Source organism: Cibotium barometz, chromosome 6 (assembly GCF_041138505.1).
Source record: "Cibotium barometz isolate CiBa-2024 chromosome 6, ASM4113850v1, whole genome shotgun sequence".
Classification (NCBI taxonomy): domain Eukaryota; kingdom Viridiplantae; phylum Streptophyta; class Polypodiopsida; order Cyatheales; family Cibotiaceae; genus Cibotium; species Cibotium barometz.
Genome location: NC_141051.1, coordinates 48,587,377 through 48,599,846, shown reverse-complemented (window position 1 = coordinate 48,599,846; position 12,470 = coordinate 48,587,377). Strand labels below are relative to the sequence as shown.

The 12,470-nt window shown below is 33.6% G+C and overlaps 1 protein-coding gene across 10 annotated transcripts in view; it reads left to right on the top strand.

The window, feature by feature from the left end:
- Positions 1–12,470, top strand: part of LOC147637821 (uncharacterized) — a 125,156-nt gene that overhangs the window by 46,176 nt on the left and 66,510 nt on the right. The window lies entirely within an intron of this gene.

Below are 12,470 nucleotides of genomic sequence, written 5' to 3'. Positions count from 1 at the left end.
TCTATGCATAAATTTAATTTTAATGAGTGACACTTTGGAAATAAAAATCAATCTTTTATGCATCTTTCTATGCATAAATTTAATTTTAATGAGAATAGAACTTTTGATATAAAAATAAATCTTGTAGAATACACAAATGGAGGGAATTACTCTTTTAGAATAACCTAATGATAAACTTTAGTTCCCCAAAATTTAAGAAAATTTTACCATAAGCTCCTTTGTATGGCTGATCATTTCTTAATTTTATCATTCAATTTATGACTTGAATTAATCCAATTTGAATTCTAATATCTCTAATCTACTCCATTTTCCAAAAATCAAGAGAGTAAAAAATGAAAAGAGTTTAATCAATCTTTTAATTAAACTTTCTAGGATTGAGAAGGACTGAATTGTAAAGAAGAGGAGGGGGTGGCCTTTCCATCAAGGCATAGCATCAAATTTTTAATTCAACATTTACAAAGCATAAAATTTGAGATAACCATAGATTTAACAATTCACAATAAGTAAGAATTAAGCTTACATGGAGCTTGTAAGCTTTCCTTTGGCTTGAGGGATTAAGGGTTCTACTCTTGTTTGCAACAAGAGCCACCAATTTCACTTGGAGAGGATTAGGCCAAAAAATAATTGAATTATCAAGAAATTCAATGTTAATGGCTCAAGAGGACAGAAAGTAGAGTAACAGTGCATAAACACCATTAAGATTTTACAAAGGGGGAGGCTTCTATTTATAGGAAAAAGTGAGCCTCTAACCAAGCAAACTGATTCTAGAATTTTTCAGATCAGTTTGGTCACTTTTTGACCATTTTTAGGTCAGTTTAGCTTACTTTTTGGATCTAGTTGAAACAGGAGAGAGGAGAGATGAAAATATCTCATTGTTTGTGATTTTAAAACTCATCCACACATGTGAGGTGTGAAGAGAAGGATACGGATGAACTATCTTCTACTCCTAAAACAAATAAGGCTCCACCCATTGACAAAGATGTAGGTGGAGAGGTCTTTCTAGAAATAAATATATTTAGAGCCATGGATCTAGCTGAGGATGAGCGAGTCAATGTTGAGATATAATATCTTATTTCTTTTTTATTTGATAAGAAATACTTAGTTTTTGTCATAGTTTTCTTGTTTGGGACTATTAAAGCAAGCTTTGGCATAAAATTTTCATAATTTCTTGTAAATATTGCTACATATATCCTTTTATTTGGGATCATTAGTGCAAGATTTGGTAGAACACTATTGTCATATTAATTTCTTATAAATATTATTACATATCTTTGTATTTATTTGAAAAGTAACTAAAGACTGGGTTGATAAGGACTATGATGAGAGAACTAAAAACACTTGATCGTTTTTTAGAAATCACACCAAACAAAAAAAAAAAGTTTCAATGCTAGTATCAATGCAATCCAAGATGCTAATTTCGATGAATATTCTAACCTAATCATAGACAATTATTTTGACTGACATTTTGATGCTTATTTCGATGACGCAAGTACCGCCAAAATTTACTCTAAGGCTAAAGATCTTGTAGTAGTGTCCACCAGGTTTGTAGATAGCCTCTTCTTCGTGTAAAAATCTTTCTCAAAGTGTCCCAAGATTATCATAGAAGTGGCACTTACTCTCTCCTTTGTCTTTAAATGTTGGCTTTGGTGTAGATCCCTTGTTGAAGTGCTTTTTTGTGAAGTAGGCTTCATGTTGGAATATAGGCAAAGTGGTGTTGGTGGTGTTTTGCCTTTTGATCTTCTTTTCCTCTATCAAAAGAGCTGTAGTGATGTCAAATAGTGTTGGAGAAGGTAAGTTGGTGATGGTGGTGACTATGTTGCCATATTCCTCATGGGGCAAACTTTTTAACAATAATGCAATGCATACATCTTCTTCCATAGTTAAGTTAATCCCTAAATTTGTGTGGTTAGGCTTCTCATCAGATTTCGGTGAGAGGCAAGAGGCTCTCCCCTATTTAACAAAAGTTCAAAGGATTGAATTAGAAGGCTAATCTTGGAGCTCTTAGCTTGATCACCAAACAATGTGTTCAACTCTTCCCAAGCTTAATTTAAAGTGCTTCTTCCATCTATGTGATGGATAACTTGATCACTCAAGCCTAATGCTATGATGGCAAGATTCTTTTCATCCCTGCTAACTCACAATGCTTCTCCCTCCCTAGTAGTAGGCGTTTTCTCCTTCTCGTTTAATGATCCACAACCCCTTTCTCATTAATGTAAATTTGGTATTAGTCTACCATGTATGAAAGCTTGCTTCTTCAAATTTATCTATCTTGGTGGCCATTAAGGAAGGCCTTATCTTAGAGAGACAGTGTCTAGTCCCTTTATAAGAAAATAAATGCAAAGATTAATCGCAAATGGTTTAAGTAATGAGCCCTCCCAAAATTAGATATGCATGAGAATAAATTTGAAACAAGATCTGATTTCCAATAGCTAATTCTGACTTAGCTAGTAGCTGACTCAGACAGCTAACTAAGATAGATGTTTTCAACAGCTGACTTAGACAATTGACTCCAATTGTTTGACTCTGAGAGCTAATTCAACCAGCTAGTTTAGATAGCTAACTTTTCGAGATATGATTCGGCCAATTGATGTAGATAGTAGTTGACTCTGATATTTGATTAAAATGGGTGATTCAAATAGATGACTGATTTAGCATTTTGATTTTACATTCATATTTCCTCAGTTAATTTAGTAAACCTCGCCAAAAAAAGTAAAGCCAACCAAGTAAGTAAACCCGACCATGAAAGTCAACTGAAGATGGCGATTGTTAGCAGATGCAATAGGTCATTGGTAGTCAGCAGTAGTAGCAGAGAAGGTTGTTGGCTGGTCATTGATTGTTAGCACTAGATCCTTAGATGTCAGCAAAGCAGGTCGTCGGACTATCAGCGAGCAGCAAGTACCTGCAACAACAAAGGTGGAAAAATAAAAGGCATCACAACGTATTTGGGGTTGAATTTTGTCTTTGGGATGTCTTCCTACTTGACTCGAATCTAATAGTAACCATACTTCAAATCAACCTTTGTAAAGACTTTGTCTCCCATGAAGTTAATGTAGAAGATCGTCTATCCTAGGGATTGGATACTTATTTTTCATAGTAGTGAGTTTAACCATAAGGTTCCATCCTTCTTCTTTCTGAAATAGGACCAAAGCTCCCTAAGGTGATGTGCTGGTCTTGATGAATCATTGCTTTCGTAAGATTCCTCCCTCCAAATTTTAAGGTGTACAAGTGTAAGAACCTCCCCTTCTGATCTTATAATTATTCCCCTCTCTGAAATAAAAGAAAGATCCTATTTTACCCTATTTTGGCCTTGAGAGAGAAAATGTCTAGAGGGAGGTAATCCAAAATTGATATATTTTTTGATATAAAAAATCCTCCTGGTGTCTAAAATGCTTTCCCTTGAAACAGAAATTCAAAAAGAACTTTGCAATGTGCAATTGCAATTAATTGAAAATAGGTATAAAGGACCTTAGCCTAAGGATCTAAATTTTCAAAAAAATTTGGATTATGGTCCAATTAAGGTTTCTATGGGCCAATAGGATCAATCCAAGTGTGGGGAGAAGATAAATCCAATTTCTAAAAGAAAAATACCCAAAAAATGAGTAAATACCCATATAAGATGAAGAGTTGACTGAGTACAAGGTTTATTAGTAAAAAACTATGAATATTACTAAAAAAATGAGATATTTTAAATATAATGATACATTTTTGATACCTTGGTAAGGAGAAAAGGGCTCTTCAAGGAGGTGCCTATTTCACATGTGTGGAGGAGTTTTAAACTCAAAAATAATAAGATATTTTTATCTCTCCTCTCTCCTAGATCAAACCAAATCAAAAAGGGAGCTAAACTAGTCCAAATCTTGTCCAGGTTCAGCCAAACTGAACCTGGAAAATTCTAGAAACTAGTTGGACTTAGTTAGAGGCCTCCCTCACCTATAAATAGACCCTTAGCCCTTTATAAAAAGATATGTGAAATATACCATGCCAGTATTATATTGAAATAATGATATTTTCTATTATCCTCTCTAAAAATCCTCTACAATTTAGAGAGAATGGAGTTTCTTTCTCTCCTCAACCTTCTTTGGAGTCTTCATAAACATACTAAACCAATTGATTGGTTGGGGGCCTCACCTTAGACTAAAGAATCAATTAAAATAAGAGGTAAAGTGTGATTTATAGTGTTTTTCTTAATCTCTAAATGTTTCTCACTTCTCAACCCCTCTCAAGCTTGAGAAGTATTTAATTGAATGGCTCTTTAATGCAATTGAAGCTCTCTAATGAATTTTAGTGATAAATCTTACAAAGTTTCCATTTATGCTTGAATTAAAATGTTTTTAAGCATATCTCTCTCTCCCCCAAAGAGTGGTCATTCCTATGACCTATTCTATATTCAATTAATACTTCTCATGGAGAAATTCTCTATTCACAAATCAAACTCTAGGCTTGTGAAGCTAGAAGTTTAAGAAAATGGTTTTTATACTTATATGCTTGAAAAATATGGTAATATTATGGGTTAAATCCATAAATTGGATTTAATGCTAAAAGATAGTTATACTATCATAATTATTTTACTATGTCTTATTCTTTTCATAAAAATTAAAAATTACCATTAATAGCAGCGGAGCTATGGTAAATTTTTTAAGAAATTGATGCAAAATTCATTCTTATGCATAATGTGACTTCCTATCATATTCTAGGATTGAATATCATAGGTTAAAAGAATGGTTTTTGTCACATTCAATGGAAAACTAATTTTTAAGTTTATGTGTAATTAAAAAATTAAGAAATTAGAAAATTATGGTAATTATATTTAATGATAAAAGAGAAATTCCTATGACAATTGGAATTCAATCATTTAGATGGGAAAAGAGAAATTCCTAGCATATTGGAATTATTAGATATTTTATTTATATATTCAAAGATGAATTTTAGATAAATTTATTTTATCTATGAGAAATAATGAAATGGTAAAAGTGGAATTCCTATGACATTTGGAATTCAATCATTTAGATAGGAAAAGAGAAATTCCTAGCATATTTAAATTATTGGATATTTTATTTATATTCAACGATAAATTTAAGATAAACTTATTTTATCTATGAGAAATAATTAAATGGCAAAAAAGAAATTCCTATGACATTTGAAATTCAATCATTTAAATGGAAAAAGAGAAATTCCTAGCATATTGGAATTATTGGATATTTTATTTAAATTCAAGGATGAATTTTAGATAAATTTATTTTATCTATGAGAAATAATTAAATGGTAAAACAGGAATTCCTATGACATTTGGAATTCAATCATTTAGATGGGAAAAGAGAAATTCCTATCATATTGAATTAATGGGTATTTTATTTTAGATGAATTTTTTTTATGAGAAATATTTAATGATAAAAGAGGAATTCCCATGACATTATTGGAATGCAAATAATTAAATGCAAAAAGAGAAATTCCCATGGTATTTGAGATCCATGAAATCAAATGGGAAGAAGAGGAATTTTTAGTATAATTCAATTTATGATTATTCATCAAAAGTGGAAATATGGGTATAATTTGTTTTTGTAAATCCCATGAATTCTTTTATTCAAAAGAGGAATATTGAATATAATTCAATTGAGAAATTGAGAATGAATATGAAAATAGTCGTCGAGAAAAAGAATCTTTATCTAAGCCAAGCAATTGGTAGAAATTTAGAAAAAGTCCCATTATCGGTATCAAAGTAGAAAAAGCTACTAAATGGAAATAGGATGTGGAATGGATGTGATAAGATGTAAACGGGATGCGATAGGATGTGAATGGATGTGATAAGATGTAAATGAGATGTGATAAGATGTAAATGGGATGTGATAAGATATAAATTGGATGTGATAGGATGTGGTGTAATGAAAATGAATGTGGATGAGATGTGAAGTAAATGGATGTGGATGTGAATGATGAGATGAGAATGAGAAGAGAGGATATGTGAAAGGGTGAGATGGGAAGTAAATGGATGTGGATGTGTATGTGATGAAAATGGATGTGAATGTGTATGTGTATGTGAAGGAATGGATGTGGATGTATGTGAAAGAATGGATGCGGATGTGTATGTGAAGAATGGATGTGGATGTATGTGAAAGAATGGATGTGTATGTGTATGTGAAGAATGGATGTGGATGTGTATGTGAAAGAATGGATGTGAATGTGTATGTGAAGAATGGATGTGGATGTGTATGTGAAAGAATGGATGTGGATGTATGTGAAAGAATGGATATGAATGTGTATGTGAAGAATGGATGTGGATGTGTATGTGAAGAATGGATGTGGATGTATATGTGAAGAATGGATGTGAATAAGAATGGATGTGGATGTATGTGAAAGAAAGGATGTGGATGTGTATGTGAAGAATGGATGTGTATGTGAAGAATGGATGTGGATATGTATGTGAAAGAATGGATGTGGATGTGTATGTGAAAGAATGTGATGTGATGTGACATGAATATATGTGCATATGAAGTGATAGATATATGAATGTATGGATAGATGTGGGTAGTCGTACATGTGAACGATTGGATGTATGTGGATGAATGAGATGAGATGTGTATGAATGAGTCATGATGTGGATGTGATGTAATGTGGATGGGATGAATGAGATATGATGTGGATAGATGTGATGTGATGTAAATTGGGATAGATGTGAATGGATGATATGTGATGTGAATGAATGTGATATGATGTGATGTGAAACGGGATAGATGTGAATGAATGAGATGTGATATGAATGGATGAGATGTGATGTGGATAGAATGTAAGTGATGGGATGGTGATGAGAATGAATGTGATGGATTTGAATGAATGTGATGTGATGGATGTGAATGGATGGAGGTGATGTGATGTAAATTGGGATAGATGTGAATGGATGATATGTGATGTGAATGAATGTGATATGATGTGATGTGAAACGGGATAGATGTGAATGAATGAGATGTGATATGAATGGATGAGATGTGATGGGATGTGAATCGAGAAAGATATGAATGAATGAGATGTGAGGTGAAATGGATGTGATGTGATGTGATGTGGATCAGGGTAGATATGAATGGATGAGATGTGAATGAATTGATGTGATGAGATGTGGATATGGGTAGATACGAGTGGATAAGATGTGATCAGGATAAATGAGGAAAGATGTGAGGTGGAAAATGATATGATTAGATGAGAATGGGAATACATATGAAATGGATGTGGATTGATGTGAAACAATGTGAAAAGATGAAAGTTCGTTATAGAAACTGTATTTATGACCTGTTTTTAAATGACTATTTTATGTCAAGAATGCTAGGGAAGCATTTTGACCGTCTTGTGAATGAGGTCATGGAGACCTAACTGCTGATAAAGTTGCAACAGCTGACAGAGAGTCAATGGAGGACGTCTCGTGTAGCAAGGTCACAGCCGAGGTCTTTGCCAATGATGCCATAGGTATATCGATTGGAAATTAGGATTCAACCGGATATTTTGTAGGATTATGATCAGTGATACTATGGTTTCATTAAAATATTATTTTAAAAGTCAGCTGAATCTCTGAAAAAGGCAATTTCATATTGGGTGTGTAAGTGGTGTGACTAGCTTTAGGTTTGCATGAATATCCAGCTAGGGGACCTGGAAACTCTTTTCCCTGGTACCCGAGACAAAACCTAACCGAATTCCTAATTGGATCCCATCACTAGAGCAGTTGCCCATGGGACTGAGGCTAGACTGATGGATCCCTAAAATGAGACTCAATTCCGTTATGGTACGATAGATGAAGTAAATCTCGGATAGAAATTGTTCTATGGAAAAGAATCAACGGTTGTGCCTCTCAATGAGGAAAAAAGCGTTGGTCTCTATGATCCAAGTGCAAGTCTTTTCCTTGATCTAACCATGGGACCTACGGGTTCGGTCAGATCACTTCAGTTAGTTAAGGCTCTTGACTACGTTAGAGTAAAAATATCCATGGAGGAATCGCCTGTGCTTTTTGGGCGAGGGAAGCTTTTTCGGGTTTGGTTTTGGAAGAACCGAGGGATTAGTCTCTTGTCCAGATATCTGTGGGCAAGGCCCCAAGTGAGGGACCCTGTCCCGCACAAGAAGGGCTACTCCCGCTGCTAGCACCCTCGAGTCCGTTGCGTGGGGGGCAGGGATCTTTCAGCTGGTATCAGAGCAAATTGGCTAAAGTGGATCAATCGAGAAGCCAAAAATGTCAAAAATTTATGAAGTAACAGTAAAAAGTTGAAAATGTGTGATGAAATTCATACAAATTGATATTCAGACTGAAATTCATAAATTAGTAATCGGGTCTTCAGATGAAAGTACCGCAATTGCATGGAATCCCTGACTTGCTTGAGGCCTAGACATGATGGTATTTACCTTATAATTCCAAGGATCGTGACTACCCGTATATACCGAGGATATAACTGCAGCTTTTTACTGGCACTATATACGAGTAAATCTAAGACCTTGAAATTATAAGCAAAAATGCTATCCAGATGATGAATGTAAATGTGGTTGATATGATTTTAAAACTCTGGTTGAGAACTAATGAGTTGATTTGGATTCCGATTGAAAAATGATGATTCCTGAATTTTGGTTGAAAAGCGATAAGCTGAGCAAAACCACAATGAGGATGAATGGGATGAGTCCCTGTGATGATGTTCATAACTAGAATGACGATAATGACTTCAGCAAATCACTATGAGATTAGTGGATATTGCTGACAGATTTCTACTGTTAACAGGACCCAGTGGATCAAGTTAAGGGATGACAAATTAAAAATCTGTATAATTGAAATTCCCATGGAGGACTGTTCAGATGGAAATTTTGGTCTAATAGACCATTATTGTGTTAAAGATATGAATGATATGATCTGAATGAATTGTTATCTGATGATGAGTTCTATATAAGGGATCTTTATCCCAGGATTCTGTTGGGTTGACCAGACTATAAGGAACCCCAGAATCAATTGGATCTTAAGGGAAAGAGTTGTCCTCAAGTTTGCAAGATGAGGACATCTCGCGTTTTTTAAGTGGGGTAGGATGTAAGATTCCTCCCTCCAGCTTTTGAGGTGTACAGGTGTAAGAACCTCCCCTTCTGATCTTATAATTATTCCTCTCTCTAAAATAAAAGAAAGATCCTATTTTACCCTGTTTTGGCCTCGAGAGAGAAAATGTCTAGAGGGAGATAATCCAAAATTGAGATATTTTTGGATATAAAAAATCCTCCTAGTGTCTAAAATGGTTTCCCCTGAAACAAAAATTCAAAAAGAACTTTCCAATGTGCAATTGGAATTAATTGAAAATAGGTATAAAGGACAAGAACTTTCCAATGTGCAATTGGAATTAATTGAAAATAGGTATAAAGGACCTTAGCCTAAGGGTCTAGATTTTTAGAAATTTTTGGATTATGGTCCAATTAAGGTTCCTAAGGGCCAATAGGATTAATCCAAGTGTGGGGAGGAGATAAATCCAATTTATAAAAGAAAAATACCCAAAAAATGAGTAAATGCCCACATAAGATGAAGAGTTGACTGAGTACAAGGTTTATTAGTAAAAAACTATGAATATTACTAAAAAAAATGAGATATTTTGGGTATAATGATACATTTTTGACACCTTGGTAAGGAGAAGGGGGCTCTTCAAGGAGGTGCCTATTTCACATGTGTGGAGGAGTTTTAAACTCAAAAATAATAAGAAATTTTTATCTCTCCTCTCTCCTAGATCAAACCAAATCAAAAAGGGAGCCAAACTGGTCCAAATCTTGTCCAAATTCAGCCAAACTAAACCTCGAAAATTCTAGAAACTAGTTGGACTTAGTTAGAGGCCTCCCTCACCTATAAAAAGACCCTTAGCCCATAAAAATATGTGAACTATACCATGCCAGTATTATATTGAAATAATGATATTTTCTATTATCCTCTAAAAATCCTCTACAATTTGGAGAGAATGGAGTTTCTTTCTCTCCTCAACCTTCTTTGGAGTCTTCATCAACATACTGAACCAATTGGTTGGTTGGGGGCCTCTCCTTAGACTAAAGAATCAAGCATATAAGAGGTAAAGTGTGATTTATAGTCTTTTTCTTAATCTCTAAATGTTTCTCACTTCTCAACCCCTCTCAAGTATGAGTAAAATTCAATTGAATGGCTCTTTAATGCAATTGAAGCTCTCTAATGAATTTTAGTGATAAATCTTACAAAGTTTCCATTTATGCTTAAATTAAAATGGTTTTAAGCATATCTCTCTCTCCACCAAAGAGTGGTCATTTCTATGACCTATTCTATATTCAATTAATGCTTCTCATGGAGAAATTCTCTATTCACAAATCAAGCTCTAGGCTTGTGAAGCTAGAGGTTTAAGAAAATGGTTTTTATACTTATATGCTTGAAAAATATGGTTTTTATACTTATATGCTTGAAAAATATGGTGATATTATGGGATAAATCCATAAATTGGATTTAATGCTAAAAGATAGTTATACTATCATAATTATTTTACTATGTCTTATTCTTTTCATAAAAATTAAAAATTACCAATAATAGCAGCGGAGCTATGGTAAAATTTTTAAGAAATTGATGCATAATTCATTACTATGCATAACGTGAAAAGAAGACTTCCTATCATATTCTAGGATTGAATATCCTAGGTTAAAACAATGGTTTTTGTCACATTCAATGGAAAACTAATTTTAAATGGTAAAAGAGGAATTCCTATGACATTTGGAACTCAATCATTTACATGGGAAAAAAGAAATTCCTAGCATATTGGATTTATTGGATATTTTATTTATATTCAAAGATGAATTTTATATAAATTTATTTTATCTATGAAAAATAATTAAATGGCAAAAGAGGAATTCCTATAACATTTGGAATTCAATCATTTAGATGGGAAAAGAGAAATTCCTAGCATATTGGAATTATTGAATATTTTATTTAAATTCAAAAATAAATTTTAGATAAATTTATTTTATCTATGAGAAATAATTAAATAGTAAAAGAGAAATTCCTATGACATTTGGAATTCAATCATTTAGATGGAAAAAGAGAAATTCCTAGCATATTGAATTAATGGGTATTTTATTTTAGATGAATTTATTTTATGAGAAATATTTGATGATAAAAGAGGAATTCCCATGACATTGGAATGCAAATAATTAAATGCAAAAAGATTAATTCCCATGTTATTTGAGATCCATGAAATCAAATGGGAAGAAGAGGAATTTTTAGTATAATTCAATTTATGATTATTCATCAAAAGTGGAAATATGGGTATAATTGATTTTTGTAAATCCCATGAATGCTTTTATTCAAAAGAGGAGTATTGAATATAGATCAATTGAGAAATTAAGAATGAATATGAAAATAGTCATCGAGAAAGAGAATCTTTATCTAAGCCAAGCAATTGGCAGAAATTTAGAAAAAGTCCCATTATCGGTATCAAAGTAGAAAAAGCTACTAAATGGGAATAGGATGTGGAATGGATGTGATAAGATGTAAACGGGATGTGATAGGATGTGAATGGATGTGATAAGATGTAAATGAGATGTGATAAGATGTAAATGAGATGTAAATCGGATGTGATATGATGTGGTGTAATAAAAATGAATGTGGATGAGATGTGAAGTAAATGGATGTGGATGTGAATGATGAGATGAGAATGAGAAGAGAGGATATGTGAAAGGGTGAGATGGGAAGAAGTAAATGGATGTGGATGTGTATGTGATGAAAATGGATGTGGATGTGTATGTGAAAGAATGGATGTGGATGTGTTTGTGAGAGAATGGATGTGGATGTGTATGTGAAGAATGGATGTGGATATGTATGTGAAGAATGGATCTGGATATGTATGTGAGAATGTGATGTGATATAAAGAGATGTGATGTGACATGAATATATGTGGATGTGAAGTGATAGATATGAATGTATGGATAGATGTGGGTAGTCGTACATGTGAACAATTGGATGGATGTGGATGAATGAGATGAGATGTGTATGAATGAGACATGATGTGGAGTGATGTAATGTGGATGGGATGAATGAGATATGATGTGGAGTGATGTAATGTGGATGGGATGAATGAGATATGATGTGGATAGATGTGATGTGATGTAATGTGGATAGAATGTAAGTGATGGGATGGTAATGAGAATGAATGTGATGTGATGGATGTGAATGGATGCAGGTGATGTTATGTAAATTGGGATAGATGTGAATGGATGATATGTGATGTGATGTGAAACGGGATAGATGTTAATGAATGAGATGTGATGTGAATGGATGAGATGTGATGGGATGTGAATCGGGAAAGATGTGAATGAATGAGATGTGAGGTGAAATGGATGTGATGTGATGTGATGTGGATCGGGGTAGATATGAATGGATGAGATGTGAATGAATGTGATGTGATGAGATGTGGATATGGGTAGATACGAGTGGATGAGATGTGGATATGGGTAGATACAAGTGGATG